The 15,861-nt window shown below is 38.4% G+C and overlaps 1 protein-coding gene across 2 annotated transcripts in view; it reads left to right on the forward strand.

Annotated features, from left to right (window-relative positions):
• glceb (glucuronic acid epimerase b) overlaps positions 1-15,861 on the forward strand; it is a 55,285-nt gene that overhangs the window by 22,300 nt on the left and 17,124 nt on the right. Inside the window, exons 2-3 of one of the 2 annotated variants that reach the window (XM_048184467.1) lie at positions 4,689-4,778; positions 8,955-9,069. The gene's annotated coding sequence lies outside the window, so the exon portion shown is untranslated. The remainder of the gene's footprint in view (positions 1-4,688; positions 4,779-8,954; positions 9,070-15,861) is intronic. The other variant, XM_048184466.1, reaches the window with a different exon arrangement.

Genomic DNA, 15,861 nt, shown 5'->3' on the forward strand with positions numbered 1-15,861 from the left:
TTTTCGACAGTTCTTCTGTGCTTGTGGGGTTTTGTTTCAAGCATTTGATTTGTGTGGTGTCAGCCCCAGGCTTGGTAACATTCATTTGCTGCACTGAAAAGACCTCAGGAGAGACTGATGGGAAGACTTGATTCCAGATGCTCGCTGAAGATCATCATCATCTATATCTACGAAACGGCTTCTTCCATCCCCTAGTCTCTCTCTCTCTGTCTTTGATTTTCCCCCCACTGTGACAGTCTCTTCTCATGGAAAATGAATTATAAATCCTGATATGAATACCAAGCCTTTGATTAGTAAATAATGCCTGGCGCTTATGCAAAGTTCAGATATGGATGAATAATCCTCTCCCTCTTCTTGTCTGCTCCTCAGAAGCTCTTTCCGGCTGCAATGCATTTTTGTCCTTGCCCTCATATCACCCTTGCAGAGATGCTGTGATATGGCTCTGACTTTTTGAAGCACTCTGTTCAAAGGCTTTTGATTTCAAGCATCAGCTGATAAGTATTCCACGCAAGTTCCTTTCATAAGCAAACAAGGTGCAGAGAATGCGGCGCTTATCTCTTCGTTGACAGCCGGAAGACGCACTTTTACTCTCAGGACTGACACGAGGGTTGGAGGTCATGAGATGCACCTGTGCCTTTGTGTGTTTTTCGGGTTTGTATCTCTGTAATCGGCAGAAGGCTGCCATGAGTAACACTCTGCTCGAGCTGGTGGGTTGCGAGTGGGCATGCTCGGTGCCATCACTGAAGCATTAGCCCATCTGAACTCGTCATCAGTGAATAATCGCACACATACCCCGGCAGTCAGGCACGAGCCCACGGCCGTCTGACCGAACGTCTGTTTGTTTTATTTGTGCGATCCCACGTATTTGGTTTGAAGAGAGGTTGCTTCATCCTCCTGAGGCAGAACTTTGAAATATCAGCCTTAGTGCAGCTCTTTAATATGTGAGGCATCGAGGTTGTTTATGCATCAAGAGAGATGCAACGCATCTAGCCTGGACTTAAAAAGGTACTTATTTCTTTTTTAATTTGCTGGCCTTTGGTGACTCTGATGGAACTAATCTCTCCCAGATTGTCCTTACGGTCCAGTTCATACAGAGCTTGAATTTGCTGCAGACTTTTCTGCAGATTTAAGTTTCAGGGAATAAGCATTCAATGTTTTCCTCTCTTTAAGGTATAAACGTATTTCTTCAATTTAAGGCACTTTTATGTCCCAGGGGACGATTTTTATTTAAACAGATTTCAACTTTTTTTTCTTTTTGTTACATGAAGGTAACCTTGAAAACTTCTTATAATGCATTTTTACTTCATTACTTTTGTTTTTGCATAACTGCCCTTTATGTATTTTTTGTTTTGTTAGTTCTATTTTTACCTTGTCCCAGACCCACATTTTCAATATTATCCTGCTGTAAATTTGTTAAATTATGCTTAAAGTGTTAAAATAAATTAGCCTTGGCAAGAAAAAGAAGTTGGCCATTATATAAAAAAAAAAATCAATGTAATTTCTATCAATGCGATTTCCATCACAGAAAGATATTAAACATGATACATAATGTGTTATGTGGTGGAAATGTTTATTACCTTCAGAAAAAATGACAAAACTTACAGAATTCCCCATGTAATACATGTTTGTCCACTGCTTGACATTGTTAGTAGACAAATTAAAGTCGCGATGAAACCGAAGCAGCGGCAGATCTTTTCTTCAATATTGTGTACATCACTGTTAAACAGATGATCACAATTAAACACAAATGTAGGGTGGGGACTTCTTTAAATCTGTTGTTAATTGGATGGAGGCAGATGCAAGCTTGCCGACTAAATGACTAGAGAAATCTGGAATACTTTACCAGAGTGAAAGTGTGTGCTTTCAGAAAGTTTATTTTCTAAAAGTCCACATGCCAATTGTCCACAGTTGAAGAAACACCTTTATCAAATGTACAAAATGTTGATGCACTCTAGACTCCAGACTGCGACCAAATGGTTGCATTTTGCATCTTTTTTCCCTGCCGGTGTTACTAAATTTTGTTAGAGTTCACACTGGTACGACCATCTGATAAGAGCTGCCATTTTTTTGAGAAATGGCAAATGAAATGAAAGCGGAACGAAACCGCGTTACTTGTTTGAGCTGTGCTGCACGGACCATTTATCAGCTTGGACCAGTAACAGACAAAGCAGCACAACCTCAGACCAGACACTCACGGGCCGATCTTTGATGACACAAAACGTTGCTACAGAGTGCTGGGAGATCCAGTGAGAAAGCATTTGAATTCACCGCAGGATTAATAACATTGCTGCGATATCTAGTGAGAAGCATTCAAATTGTGGACAATTCTCTATTACAAACCATATTTGATCAAACAATGCTGACATGGAAACCAGGAGAAACATTGTTCCATAAATGAACAAGTTACAGAAGGCTTTCCAGTCCACAAATGACCAACGATTTAATTTAGTAACACCAAAACTATAGAATAACACAAGACGTGTCACTCGTATTGTTTTGAATGGGAGAAAGTGTAACGCGCAATGTGGCGGAATAAGTCCCGCCTTCTAAATAAGAGCCAATCGCCGACTGGTAAAGTCATCGCATCACTTCAGCAGCCGTTAGAATCACCGGTTTCTATAGAAACAGTCAGACGCGCTCCTCCGAAGAGACGCGCATTTAGGTCTGCGCATGCGCATTAGCTTGATCCAGCCTGAAAAATACAGTTTTTTTTTTGTTTTTTTTGTCATGATTCGAGCGTTTAGAAACTAAATTTATGAGCCGGTTGTTGTTAGATTTCATTGGTGATTTCAAATATGAAATTTAATCGTAAGGTTGGCGAACAGTTTTGGAGAATTTGATTTTTCCCCATTCAAAGAGATAGGAGCTGCATGATGCCCAGGATGCCCGAGAGGCGTTTCAAAGATGGCCGCCGAGTGAAATGACTTGTCTTAAAGGGACTTTGGTAACGCTAACCGTAACCATGGTATTGTGGCAGAAATAGTCAAATGTCAAAATTTACATTATTCATTTCAGGGTTCATACAGCCATTTGAGAGTGAAATTCAGATACTTTTCAAGTGCTTCACACAACTTGTTCCAGCACTTCAAAGCTCTAAATGTGAACAGTTGCATTGCAGGTCAATTTACGGTGTGCCCCTAAATTTTCTGCTTGTGATGCTAACATTTTCAGGACGGGGCTACAGTGCTTCTAATAAAAAATTATTTGGGAGCCCTGGCACTCTGTGTAGATAGTGTTACTTGAGTGTTACTAGAGTTGTCAGCAATCCACATTTGCATTTGGTGTGAGTAGCCTTTAAGTTTCCTTTTGAGCCCTTTTGTCTGCACTTGAGCACTCCAAGAGAGCTTCTTTCAAGGGTGTTATTTGGATAGGCTTGTTCATGGCGAGAGTTTTCAGGAGAACGCCTTGGGTCTTCAGTTCACAGTGGTGCTGCGGAAAAGGTCTCTTGTAAGAATGACTCTGCTTTTGAATTGATTTGTACTTCAACTGAACTTGATTGTGGCATTAGTACGAGATGTCAAGAAACAAAAGAGAAAATACATTTCCTTTGCTTTCTATGCCACACTTTTTCTTATTTGAAGCTGCCTAATTTACCATGCCTAACTCTCACAGAGCTCTGAGATTAGATGATGAGAGCAGAGAGAGATCACAGATATAAGAAAACTAAGTTATAACATCTACCAGAAAGCATGCAGAAGGAGAGGGCGATGGATGAATGAGAGAGGGGGAGGTTGTGAGAGAGAGTTGCTGAAAATCATGAGATATCTTTAGGTAGAGACACCCGGCAAGGAATCGCTTATGAAGCAGCTGCTAAAGTGTCGCAGGCCTTTGATCCAGAGTGCAGATTTCCCTTCTCCGTTTATATGGAGAGATGGCAAGAGAGAGTCCAAAATTAACCCTCGCAAGCTCCAAATGTGAGTATGAATTGACTTCTGTAAATTCAGTTGATTAGTTCTATAAATTCAATAGGAACTGCAACATTACATGGTTTAAGAGCGTCAGGCTAACCATTTCTGATATGTGACAATTCAAATCAAACCATTTAAAAAAAAAAAAAGAAAACAGTAGTGTGTATTGTTAATTAAAACAATGTAAAATACATTTTCATGGCTGGTAAGAAACATTTATAGCCAGTTACCCGCTGTTAGCATGTGTTGCAAAAAGTTAATTTTGGGCCCCGAGTAAGACTATGAGATGAGACTTAGAATCCCAAGAGACAGCGCAGAGATAACGGGAGAATGTATGCAAAGCCTCTTCAAGAGCCATTGGAATTTTACAGATGAGCACCATATCCCTGAGAGACTATGACAGGCCCCACACATCTCCCCTACTGCGACACTCAAACTCCCAGCTTCTCTTTGTTCCCATAATCCACTGTGACGGTGAGGGTCGCATTTCCACTGTGAGAGGGCCTGACTGGAGGAGGGGCTGCCGGATCACACGGGCCATTTATAGTGCCACAAAAAAGTGCTGGGGCTCTGGATATGTGTCCGCAGGGTCAAACAAAGAGGTCTTTATCCTTTTTGAGACACTTGATGTTGCTGTTGTTTTGGCTCTCTCAGTGTTTTTAATGTTGTCCGTGGTATACATGCGGCCAGACGAAGTAAAGCGATACTGTGCAATCCTCAAGGAGGGGTTGGTTTCGGACTGTTTTCGATAGTGTTTATTCTCTTTTTCTATTTGAACAGAAGGCTGGCCGCTTCCAGGCTCCTCCGAATCAGATATTAAGATGTTCTTGTCCAATCCATCCTCACAGATACTGAATCTGCCAGCCCACAGTAAGTTAAGAATGGGGTGCTTTCAAATGCACATCCGATAACTGGCAATATTTTATCTGCCTCTTCTCTTTTGGCTTCTTTCTATTGCTCTCCCACCTTCGCTGCTTTCATTCTTTTTATCATCTGAAGCTGAAACCTCCATTACTCTCGAACGCAGTCTACACAGAGCTGCGGAGATGAAGTGTGAGATGATTTCCTCTGAATGTGGCTATGTGCTGACTCTTGTTACTCTCAGTCTTAATGGATTCCACACTTCTGCACATTGTGAACGTACTTGACAAGGACTCCTGGATATGTCCTTGTTCTCAAGAACATCATAGTTGCTTTTATAGAGTAGATATGTATCGAGGTATTCTTTGTTTTCATATTCAATGCATGTCTACCTCTCTGTGAGAGCCATTGATTGAGTCTGTAAAAATATGTTTGGGAAATTTACCAGATATTTCAGCTGGAAGTGTGTTGATGATAGTTTTTCCTGTCTCTAAAAAAGGAGAATTGAAAAAGCTTCGCTGTTGTGTATTCTTCAGAATGAACTCTGCAACCTCAAACTCTTGTTTCCCCCCGCCCCCAACATCTCAACTCTTCTTCAAAATCTCCTCCTCTCTCCTTTAGTCTTTTAAACTCCACTCTCTTCTTTTGAGATTTGTCTCCATACTAATTTGATTAGCTTTGTAATTGCCTTTTGTTCATAAGAGTGTGTATGTGTGTGCGCTGAGGTGTGATGGTGGCTGGATTTAAAAGGACCTCAGTTCATACACACATTCCAGTGAGATAAGTGACCTGATGGAGCTGCCACGTAAACGAAAAGTGCATCTCTCTCTCTCTCTCTCTCTCTCTCTCTCTCATATATGGCGTGTGCTTTGAACAGTAACTAACCCATAGGGCTTTTAGCTAAAGTACATCCTTATTTGGTGTATGGAGAACATTAAACATGGACAGGGTTGACAACCTGTACTTAAATGGATCATTCATTCACTTTGAATATGTTTTTTTTTTTTTTAACCTCTTGACAAACATGAATGATTTAAACGTTTGTGTGTGTAGATGAAACAATGGAGACTGTGTGGTTTGACCTGTTAAAATAAATACAGTGGCATGAAAAAGTATGTGAACCCCTTGCAGAATCTGTGAAAACTTTTGAACAGGATGAAGATGTCACAATTTTTCTTATTTTGTTTAAATATCATTGTTTTTCATTTAGTACTGCCCTTCGAAACCAACAGAAGATACTTGCATGTTTCCTGGCAGAAAAATTAAGTACAATTTACCTTGATATTTGAATTCAAAAGTTTTCACCCCTCGGCTCTTAATGCATCGTGTTTCCTTCTGGAGCATCAGTGAATGTTTGAACCATTGTCCCTCAGTTGTCCTCAGTGTGAAAAGATGGATCTCAAAATCATTCAGTCACTGCTGGAAAGGGTTCAAATATGCAAAAATGCTTGAAAACTGATGAATCTGCAGGACCTGGAGGATTTTTCTGAAGAACAGAGCTCAGTTTAACTACTCAGGACAAACAAGAGACTCATGAACAACCATCACAAAAAAAAAAAAAAAAAACAGTCGTGGATCATCAGGTAACCACACACAGTATTAAGAATCAATGGTTCACATACTTATGAATGGGGTTATTTTAATAAATTCAGCTATTGTTTTGTCTTGTGAACTAAATGCAAACATCTTTTATGTAAAATATCTTACTCAGGACAGTACTAAACAAAAAATAACATGCATTTTTTATTATCCCTCTTATTTTATTAAAATAATTATCATTTTCACAGATTCTTCAAGGGGTTCACATACTTTTTCATGCCACTGTAGTTCACCCCAAAAATGTGTATATAATGTGTGTACTTTCTGATGTAAAAAAAAGTGAAAGTTTGGTTGCTTGGACTTTCAGAGGAGGGACAAAAATTAAAAACAAAACAAAAAACAACACTTATTTTACTTGAAATTTTTTTTACTAAAAAAAACTTAGTTTGTGTTGCGAAAATGAACGAAAGTCTTACAGTTTTTGAATGACTTGAGGGTGAGTGAATAATAAGAGAATTTTCATTTTTGTGTGAACTAACCCTTTAAAGTCACCATGAAATCAAAATTGACAATTTTTCTTTTTAATGGAATGTTACAAATTATGACATGTAGATTGGCAGGACGGCTGGTCATAATAGTTTTCCAATAGCTAGACAAATTTCAATCCCTTCCCTCCAGCAACCTGTCACTTACATGAAACAATTATAACAATTAACAAACAACAACAACAATCCAATAGATTACAGATGGACAAAATCCCACCCTTCTTTTTTTTTTTTTTTTTTTCTTGTTTGAGAAGTTGTTTCACTCAGGTGTGCCAAAATAGGGAAGAAAACTGCATTCACAATTTTTGGTTTGTGCCGGCTTGAAAGGGTAGTTGAATCATAGTATTAATTGAGCTAATTAAATATGAACTAAATAGTTTTGTTATTTTACTCACCCTTGTTTCAATCCAAACCAATATGACTTTCTGTTCTCTTCATTTGTCATTTGATAGTTTTGTGTGAGAAACAGAATGAAATTGAAGTTGTTATTCACTAAAAACCAGGACATTTGCACTAGCCTTTCCTTGGCGTGATGTTTGATTTGTGAACTGATTGTTCGGAGTGAATTTGCGAACTGGATGAAACTGGTTCATTGAAAAGATGCTCAAAAGAATGATTATTTCACATATTGGACATTACATCGTATTTAAGCGATTACTATCAGTAGCTAGAGGAAGTGACCTGGCACATTGAGCTTTACTCAAGTTCTCATTGATATGTGATGTCATGCTTATTTTTTTCTGTAGCCCTCCTTCTTTTGTAGTCCATCAGAGTATGACCTGAAAGAATTTCTAAATTGCTAGGATTTTTATCTTTTCTTTGTGATTTAGGTGAAAAAGCAAGCATGAAAGATGAGGCTTTTAATAGTAACTGCCGACAATGCCCCGCAGACATCCGTGCGTAAATGAGGTGTTAACTAGCACTAACATGCTGAGATTCTGCTGCTGTGACTCCCAGACAGACAACCTGAAGTTCAGTATCCGTGATGTGCACTGAGAAGCATTAAATTTTACAGTGAAAATGTGTTGCTTATGTAGCCTTTTAAAACCCTGCTTGGCTGAATCGTCATAAATTATCTACATGTCTAATAATTCATGGTATATCTATTCTTTTTATATGCCATAACATTGTTACATCGTGACGGATGGGAGCCCCGTCAATAAGCCTTGTATCCGACAGAATGTTATAAACTAGAAAATATCTGATTTAAGTGCTTCGTCAATATTCCCATTTAATAAAAAAGATCAATCGCCTCTTTACGGTGTGATTTACTGCAGTTTTTAATTTAACAAGCCTCTCCTTGGGTGCTGGAAGACTGTTATGGCGGAGATTAATTGTGGGGTGAAGAGTTGCAGTCACTCTCCACACACTGTGGCTGATGGATCGTCACTACATTAACGACCGGGCTGTCGAAAAGCCTGTAAATTCATCATGAATGCAATTACTAATATGTATTTGTTTCTTCTCCATCATTTATGGTCTATTTAAAGACTGTAAGTCAGTGTTCCTTGACGTGAAAGTGTACTTAACGCCTAGGCCAAATGTGCTGTGCCAGTTTCATTTTCACTCACAACAGATTTTATTTATGGATAACTGCCCAATTAGCTTGGAGTTGATCTCATCTTAACATCTTACAACATTGCTGGCTTTGTCATTTGTTCCACCAAACAGTCAACTAAAACAACCGCCAACACCATCAGATGATATTTGATAGTACATTTAATATGTGGTTTGAATAACTTGTCCTCCTGTGGAAGCAGTTAAAGCTGTTTCAATCGGATGTTTTCCCAGGAAGCGTATATGCCATCGACGCAAATGGACAACCGATAAACGGGCTTCGCTGGTGTTAATAGATGATATCTGAAATTGGCCATCTCAGAAGATATAAGGACACAGTGATAACTCTTCAGGTTGCAAAAAAATGTTATAAAGTGAACATAAAGTGTAAGCAAACTTTGGTAAACAAGAACCAGTATTGCCCATTGCCACATGGATTTGGCTATGGGTTTCTTGAGTATAAGGAAAAAATATTCTTTAAAATTTTCAGATTTTTCTATTTCCACACCTCACCTCATTACTGTTTCTGTTTCATCTGTTTCAGGTATGACAGGCTATTCTGTGATGCAGATCACTAAATGAACCGGAGAAGAGTATCCTAACTGTGACATAGAGCAGAATGACGGCGCAGTCAGACGTTCACTGATGATTGGAGCTGGGTAAGAAACAAGAACCAGTATTGTTATTTACAAATCTGCTAAATCACTATCGTTATCCACTCACTTTTGCTAGACACTGCTTCTGATCAGTTATTCACTCTAGTGTCATACCATATGAAATGATTGAAATCTCTGTACAAAACAATGGAACAAAATAGTTTAAGTACACTATTGTTCAATAGTTTGTGGTCAGTGCATTTTTAAGAATTGTTTTAAAGTTTCTTATGCTCAGCAAGGCTCCATTTTATTTGATCAAAAATACAGTAAAAACAGTAATATGTTTTTTTTTTTATATGAATATATTTTTATAATGTATTTGATTCCTTTGATAAACTGCATCACTATTTTCATCATAAGCAGCATTTATTTGAAATAGAAGACTTTTGTAATATATATTTTTTATTATTATTAATTTAATGCGTCCTTGACACCACCAGACTTTTAAATGGTAGTGTACTTGTATTGTGCACTGCTTTGTTGTAAATATAGACAAAGCCCACATACTAAACTAATGACAGAGCTAAATTTACATATTACAGATCTAAGCTACATAACAAGGCACTTTGCACAAATGAAGCACAAGTGGATTTAGCAAGGAGTCAGTGGAGAAAAGGACTTTATACCTCCTCAGTAGTCAGTCATGTGAGACTCTTATGAATGTCGTTCCAGCTTGTTTTACATGCTCCGTCTGACTTCAGCTTGATCTGATGATCAGGCTCTCTCTACCTATAAAGCCCCGTTCACACCGTCAGTGATTAAATCACTGGAGGTCACAGTCTCTGTGGTAATGGAGGCAAGCAGGCTATATCTAGCCTGTGTCCAGTCTGCACTCTTGGTGGTTGTTTCTTGTGAAATGCTGCAAAAGAGACGTGAGTGCAACGGTTAAAGACGTTAGTCGAACGCGCTTACAAAAACGGTGGAAAAAGTAGCGTAGTGGAATGGAAAAACACATTGTCTGATTGCTGTCTGTTTGCTTGTGCTGTGTTTGTGTTGGGGGGGGGGGGGTTATAATGGCTCTGTCAGATGGTTTGCTTTTCCTCTCTTCATTTTACGAGAAGTGTTTAATCCCCCCGTTGGCCGTAAGATCGTAAGCTTTTTAGTAATATAACAGCTCTAATCCCCCGACTGCTGATGAATTGGATGAGGGGCATTACCTTCAAAGTAATTTCTCTGTTCACCCACTGCAAGAAGACATCACTTGACTAGTTTAAATAGACCATTGGCCATGCAATTTGATTTGGTGAGGGTATTAGTTTTATTTTATTTTGTTTTCAGTTTTTTTTTTTTTTTTTTTTTATAAATGTGCAGTCATAATATGTTGTAATACTGTCATTCTGGAAATGTCCATAATAACCCTGTTTTTGAGTTCCCCCAAACATGAAACAATGGATTTTGGGATGTACAGAACTTTTTTCCATAAAGTGATGTGTAGACCAGTGGTTATGAACTTTTCTGATTAGAAAACCACCCTATTGCCCCCCCTCCCCCCATTAGACCCTCCAGTATTTCTGGAAGTTAAACAAGAACAATAGTTATTTAGGGGAAAAGCCAGGTCATTCAATGAAGATATACACCTCAGGATCTCATTGGCTTCATTGACTCATACTAGTAGCAAAGAATACCAGTAGCACTCAGAACACTGCAACAAACTACTGTTCCTCCAGGGATGACCAGGAGTATAGTCCTTGCAGTGTTCTTTTGCATGACAATCGCCTACATTTCACAGTATGTGGAGCACAAGAGAAGCTGCATATTTTAAGCTTGAATATTTAGCGCAAGATCTTTTAAAAAAATATATGCCATACATAAGATGCAATTCATAAAGATTTTGCATGACCCATCTGCATTTTTGGTGTCTCAAAGGTTGAAAACCGTTAAGAATAAACAAGGGGAATAATAGTTTTTGAGCCATCTCTTATCAGTCAGTTATCTTCACGAATCACACACCTCAGCTCTTTCAAGCTGTCTTTAGTGTTGCTCTTAATTGCATTCATGTAGAAGCCAAAGTTGTTTTTCTTAGGGCGTTCATGGTGCTGATGAACAGGTGTGTTGATTAGATCATGAATCACAGCCAGAAGGAGATCTTTGCAACATCTGCTCTTTGATTATCTTGCCTTTCCAGCTTTAAACTCGGATTTGCACCACAGGAGAGTAAATGGCACTGTACCTCTGTCTAATATCAGATCAAACCTGCAATGAGGCTCAGCCCTAGTGCATCTGATTGGTTGTGCTTGAGCTTTACTCTCCTGATATTACACCAAAATGAAGGGGTAATTTTAAGACTTGACCCCAGATGTTGTGCATGCGCGTGTCCCCTATAACTGCCGTTTTGCCAGTTATTTGTGCGTGTCCTTTATAACTGCCGGGAGTTCTTCCATGCTCCCTTTCTAATGAGAATTAGACTAAATTACATCCACTGCATTATTATTAGCCTGTCAACTGTGCTTATTATGGGCTGCATCTGTTACACAGGGGGGAATCCCTGTGATGTCCCTCTGGCAATATCTTTTTCTCTAATGAGCCTAATAATGTAGCTGTTTCACACTGGAACAGAGGGGATCGGTGTGTTTTCGTTACATTGGTTTACTTCTTTCATTTATTTTCACCCATCCTTTTAGCTGCCAGGTCTGGTATCAGTAATAAGCTTCTTTGAAGCTGCTGATTGCCCTTGATTCGTCCCCAGGCTGATCAGCAGTTCAGAGGAGTGGAAATGTCCAGAGTTTAGTTTGATCTGACACACCTGAGCTCAAACACATGACTCTCCTCTCTGTGTTGGCCAGAGGGCAACACATTTTTTTGGCACTGAACTTGTACACTATTTCTGCTGTTGTTGGTAGGTCAGACTATGTCATTGACTAGGCGCACACCAACACCTGATCCTGACCATTGTGCTTTGAAGAAAATTTTGTGGTAAATTATTTTTGAACATTACAGAATATTCTAATTTTTTAGTAGAATACAAGCAAACTTTGCTAAGTTTTTTTTAAATTAGCTTAAAGACAACATGAACATTGAACTTATTGACTTTAAACATTATTGTGCACAATTTATCAGTGCAAGTTATTCTGGTTTCATAATTCTTTTTCATCAAAATGTGTTAACGTTAACCACCTCTAAAGCCCATTTTAGAACTAATAAACAAAAATATGAAATCAAATCCTGATGGATAAAATCTGGCTGTTTTGACAAAATTAATTACTCAAATACATAAAAATGTTTTCTTTTTTTAATGCTAAATGCATGAAATGTTTGTTTTAAACGGAATGATGGTTTGTGTATATAGAAAAAAAGGTATCACTTTACAATAAGGTTCATTAGTTAAACAATAGTTAATGTATTAACTAACATGAACTAACCATGAGCAATACATTTGTTACTGTATTTATTAATCTTCTTTAACGTTAATGAAAATACAGTTGTTCATTGTTTGTTCATGTTAGTTCTAAGTTAACTAAGTTAGTTAACTAATGTTAACAAGATTTTAATAATGTATTAATAAATGTTGAAATTAACATTAACAAACATTAATAAATGCTGTATAAGTTCAGTTCATTATTATTTCATGTTAACTAATGTAGTTAAATAATGTTAACTAATGAACCTTATTGTAAAGTGTTACCGAAAAAAACTTTTTCTAGTTCTCAGTCATAACGATTGAAGAAACTTGGGCTGCCCCCTAATAGTCGAATAGAAGAGGCTTAGTTGACCAAAATTTTATTTGTCATTTAGTTGAAGAAAAACAATTCCACAGGAAGTTGCGAAGTCACGTAGTCTGTGAGGAACAGATCGTTACTAGCTGGTCTCTGTGGTATCCAAACGCTCGCCTATCATTCATCGACCTCAAATATGGCTTATCATCTGAAACATATAAGTAGTGGCAACTTTACATGACCGCTCGATTTAACGTAATTGTAGATAAATGTGGGCTATTTAAGTGTTTGTGCGGAGTGTGAAAGCTGAATAGTAGCGCACTTACTGCATGACCGTCAACATGGAGGCGCTGGTGCAATCACTTGCACTTAAAATACTCTGTCATTTTTGGTCATACAGATAAGAGTAATAGATCTTTTGAATCTGTGAGGAGTTTACTTTTATTTGTGTGCTTTTACAATTACAACAAAACATTGTGCTTTTGTAAAATATTGAAAGCAAACAGGTTGCGATTTCTGCCATCTATCTCTATGAACCTTGAGCACACCCAAAAAAAGAAACAAAAAGAACCAAAACTCCATGTAAACTTGCCTCACAGACATGAAAATATATCTATAGAAAGGGAAATGTCTGCTTTTAAATGAACCAATTCAACTGGAAAACAAATATTCTCAAGTTATGTAATCCATATGAAATGTGCATATAGGCACATCCACTAATGCGGAGATTGACGAGTCAGCACCATCAACTTCATCACTGCAGCCGGAAATACAGAAAACACTAGTTTATCAATTAATTACTAAAATGTTAAAGAAATCTCCTTGCTGTTTTTCCCCGATGCATTCGTAATCATTACCTCTGCCGGTGCACTGTGGTAAACTTTGTGTGTGCTTGAATGCTGATTAGGCTATGTAGGCATTAAAGGCTAAAGTCTACGTTATTATGATTTATATGGTTTATTAATAAATGTGCGATTAGTCGACCAGAAAAATCTTTAGTCGATGGCAGCCCTAAAAGAAACCTGTCATGATCACTAGTGGGAGTGCTCTAATCAGCCACTAGAGGGCACTCCAACCCGGAATCTTGTTTTCCACAGACTACATTTCCCATAATACACTTCCCGGACTCATCATCCCATCATTGCTTTCAGCTGTTTTGTGTTTGATCATTTGTGTCTGTCTATTTATACCCTGTTTGTTTCTGCTTTTGTCATTGAGGTTTCATTTCATGTCACCTGCTTTTGTTTCTGTTTAATTTGCTTTATGTGGACTGCTCTGTGGACTCTGACCCTTGCCTGCCTGGATTATGTATTTGGATTACCCAATTAAAGCTACGTTTGGATCTTACATTTTTGTCTCTGTGCCATTCCGTGACAAAACCACTTAAAAGAACTTAAGTCGCCCGTTAAACTCACCTTGTCACCTCTAGTTGGGTTGCCATGATCCTGGGCTGGATTCTGACTTCCACTATAGCTAGGGATTTCTGTTATGCTAACAATTTTGTGCAGCTGTTTGCATGCAGTTGGCAAATTGCAGTCTACATTTCCAGCCAGCCAATGAGTGACGAAAGACTTCAGCATGGGTGTAACAGCCCTTCTGAGCCTTGCTCTTTTTTTCCAGAAACCATATTGTTTATGATCAAAATCTTACCTCAGGAAACTTGAGGTAATTTCTTTTCTGTGTTTTGTTTGAGATGTACGAGCCAGCACAGTGGCTCATTTTTGAGGTAATCTGTGATTAATATGTTGTGCAATAGAGCAGGAAATCCTATTCCCTGTGGCATTTCAAAATGCGGTTGGATACCATTTAACCCTTATTAAGTTTCCTTAAATAGGTCTCACTATCTGTTTCTTTCACTGCCAAACCCTTGTCACAAAACCTTTTAGGTTTGACAAGTTTCATAGTGGATTAAACATGCACATTAGTAAATACCCTGTGGTTAGATTTGTCACTTTGCTTGCCATTCTATTTTTTTTTAATTCTAAATCCAACATTTATAGCTTTCATTCTCTTTAGCAGAATTGATTGTGATTACCATAACTTGCACATTATAAGCTGTACCACAAATGTAAAAAAAAAAAAAAAAATCATCAGTGGGGCTCCAGCTCCTTTCTACATTGTCTGGTGTTGCATGAAGAGCCCGTGGCAGGCCTGAGTAGGGAGGACAGGCGTGCAGTCTCAGGAGCAGGTCTGTGTGGGTTGTGGTGACAAATGAGCTGAAAGCTTGGTATTCATTGCACCCAGCTCTCCTGTGCCAGCCCTGTCCCCCCCCCCTGCCTTCACTGATGGCCTTTCATGTGTCAACAATACCTCCCACTGTTCCCTGAGCTCAAGGTGCCAGCAGAGGACAGCAGCCTGGGATGGTGCGGCCTAGGGCTGGGCGGTAAGACTGTATATACCATGCATCCATACCATGTCAACCAGTAGAGATTTAATACCGTGGTAGGGCTGCCCTCGACTAAAGATTTTTCTAGTCGACTAGTAGTCGTTCATTTAAGCCATTAGTCGACTAATCGTGCGTTTAGCCATAAATCATAATAATGAGCCTTTAATTGCCTAAATATAATACATAGCCTAATCAGCACTCAAGCGCACACATAAAGTTTGCCATAGCGCAAATGTAATGATTATGAGTGAGTCGTGAAAAAAGCAGCAAGGAAACATTTTAATAATTTATTGATAATGTTTTCTGTGATTCCGGCTGCAGAGATTAAGTCAACGATGCTGACTCGGCATCTCCACAGTAGTGGATGCGTCTATATGTTTCATACAGATTACATAATCTGAGAATATTTATTTTCCATTTAGATTTGGTTCATTCAAAAAAGTACACATTTCAAGCTTTCTATAGATATTTTTTCGTGTCTGTGAGGCAAGTATACACTGAGTTTTGGTTCATGTTTTTTACTTGCTCAAGTTCACTGAGACCGAGACGGCAGAAAGTGCATCCTGATTGTTTTCATTATTTTACAAAAGCGCAACGTTTTGCTGTTATTGTGAGTTTGCAGAAATAAAAGTGAACCCTTTACAGTTTGCATTACTCTTATCTGTATGACCAAAATGACGGAGTATTTTAAGTTAAATGCAGTAAGCGTGCTCCCACAAGCACTTGTATATGCGCCAAATAATAGCGCACATTTAT

Source organism: Megalobrama amblycephala, linkage group LG3 (genome assembly GCF_018812025.1).
Source record: "Megalobrama amblycephala isolate DHTTF-2021 linkage group LG3, ASM1881202v1, whole genome shotgun sequence".
Taxonomy (NCBI): domain Eukaryota; kingdom Metazoa; phylum Chordata; class Actinopteri; order Cypriniformes; family Xenocyprididae; genus Megalobrama; species Megalobrama amblycephala.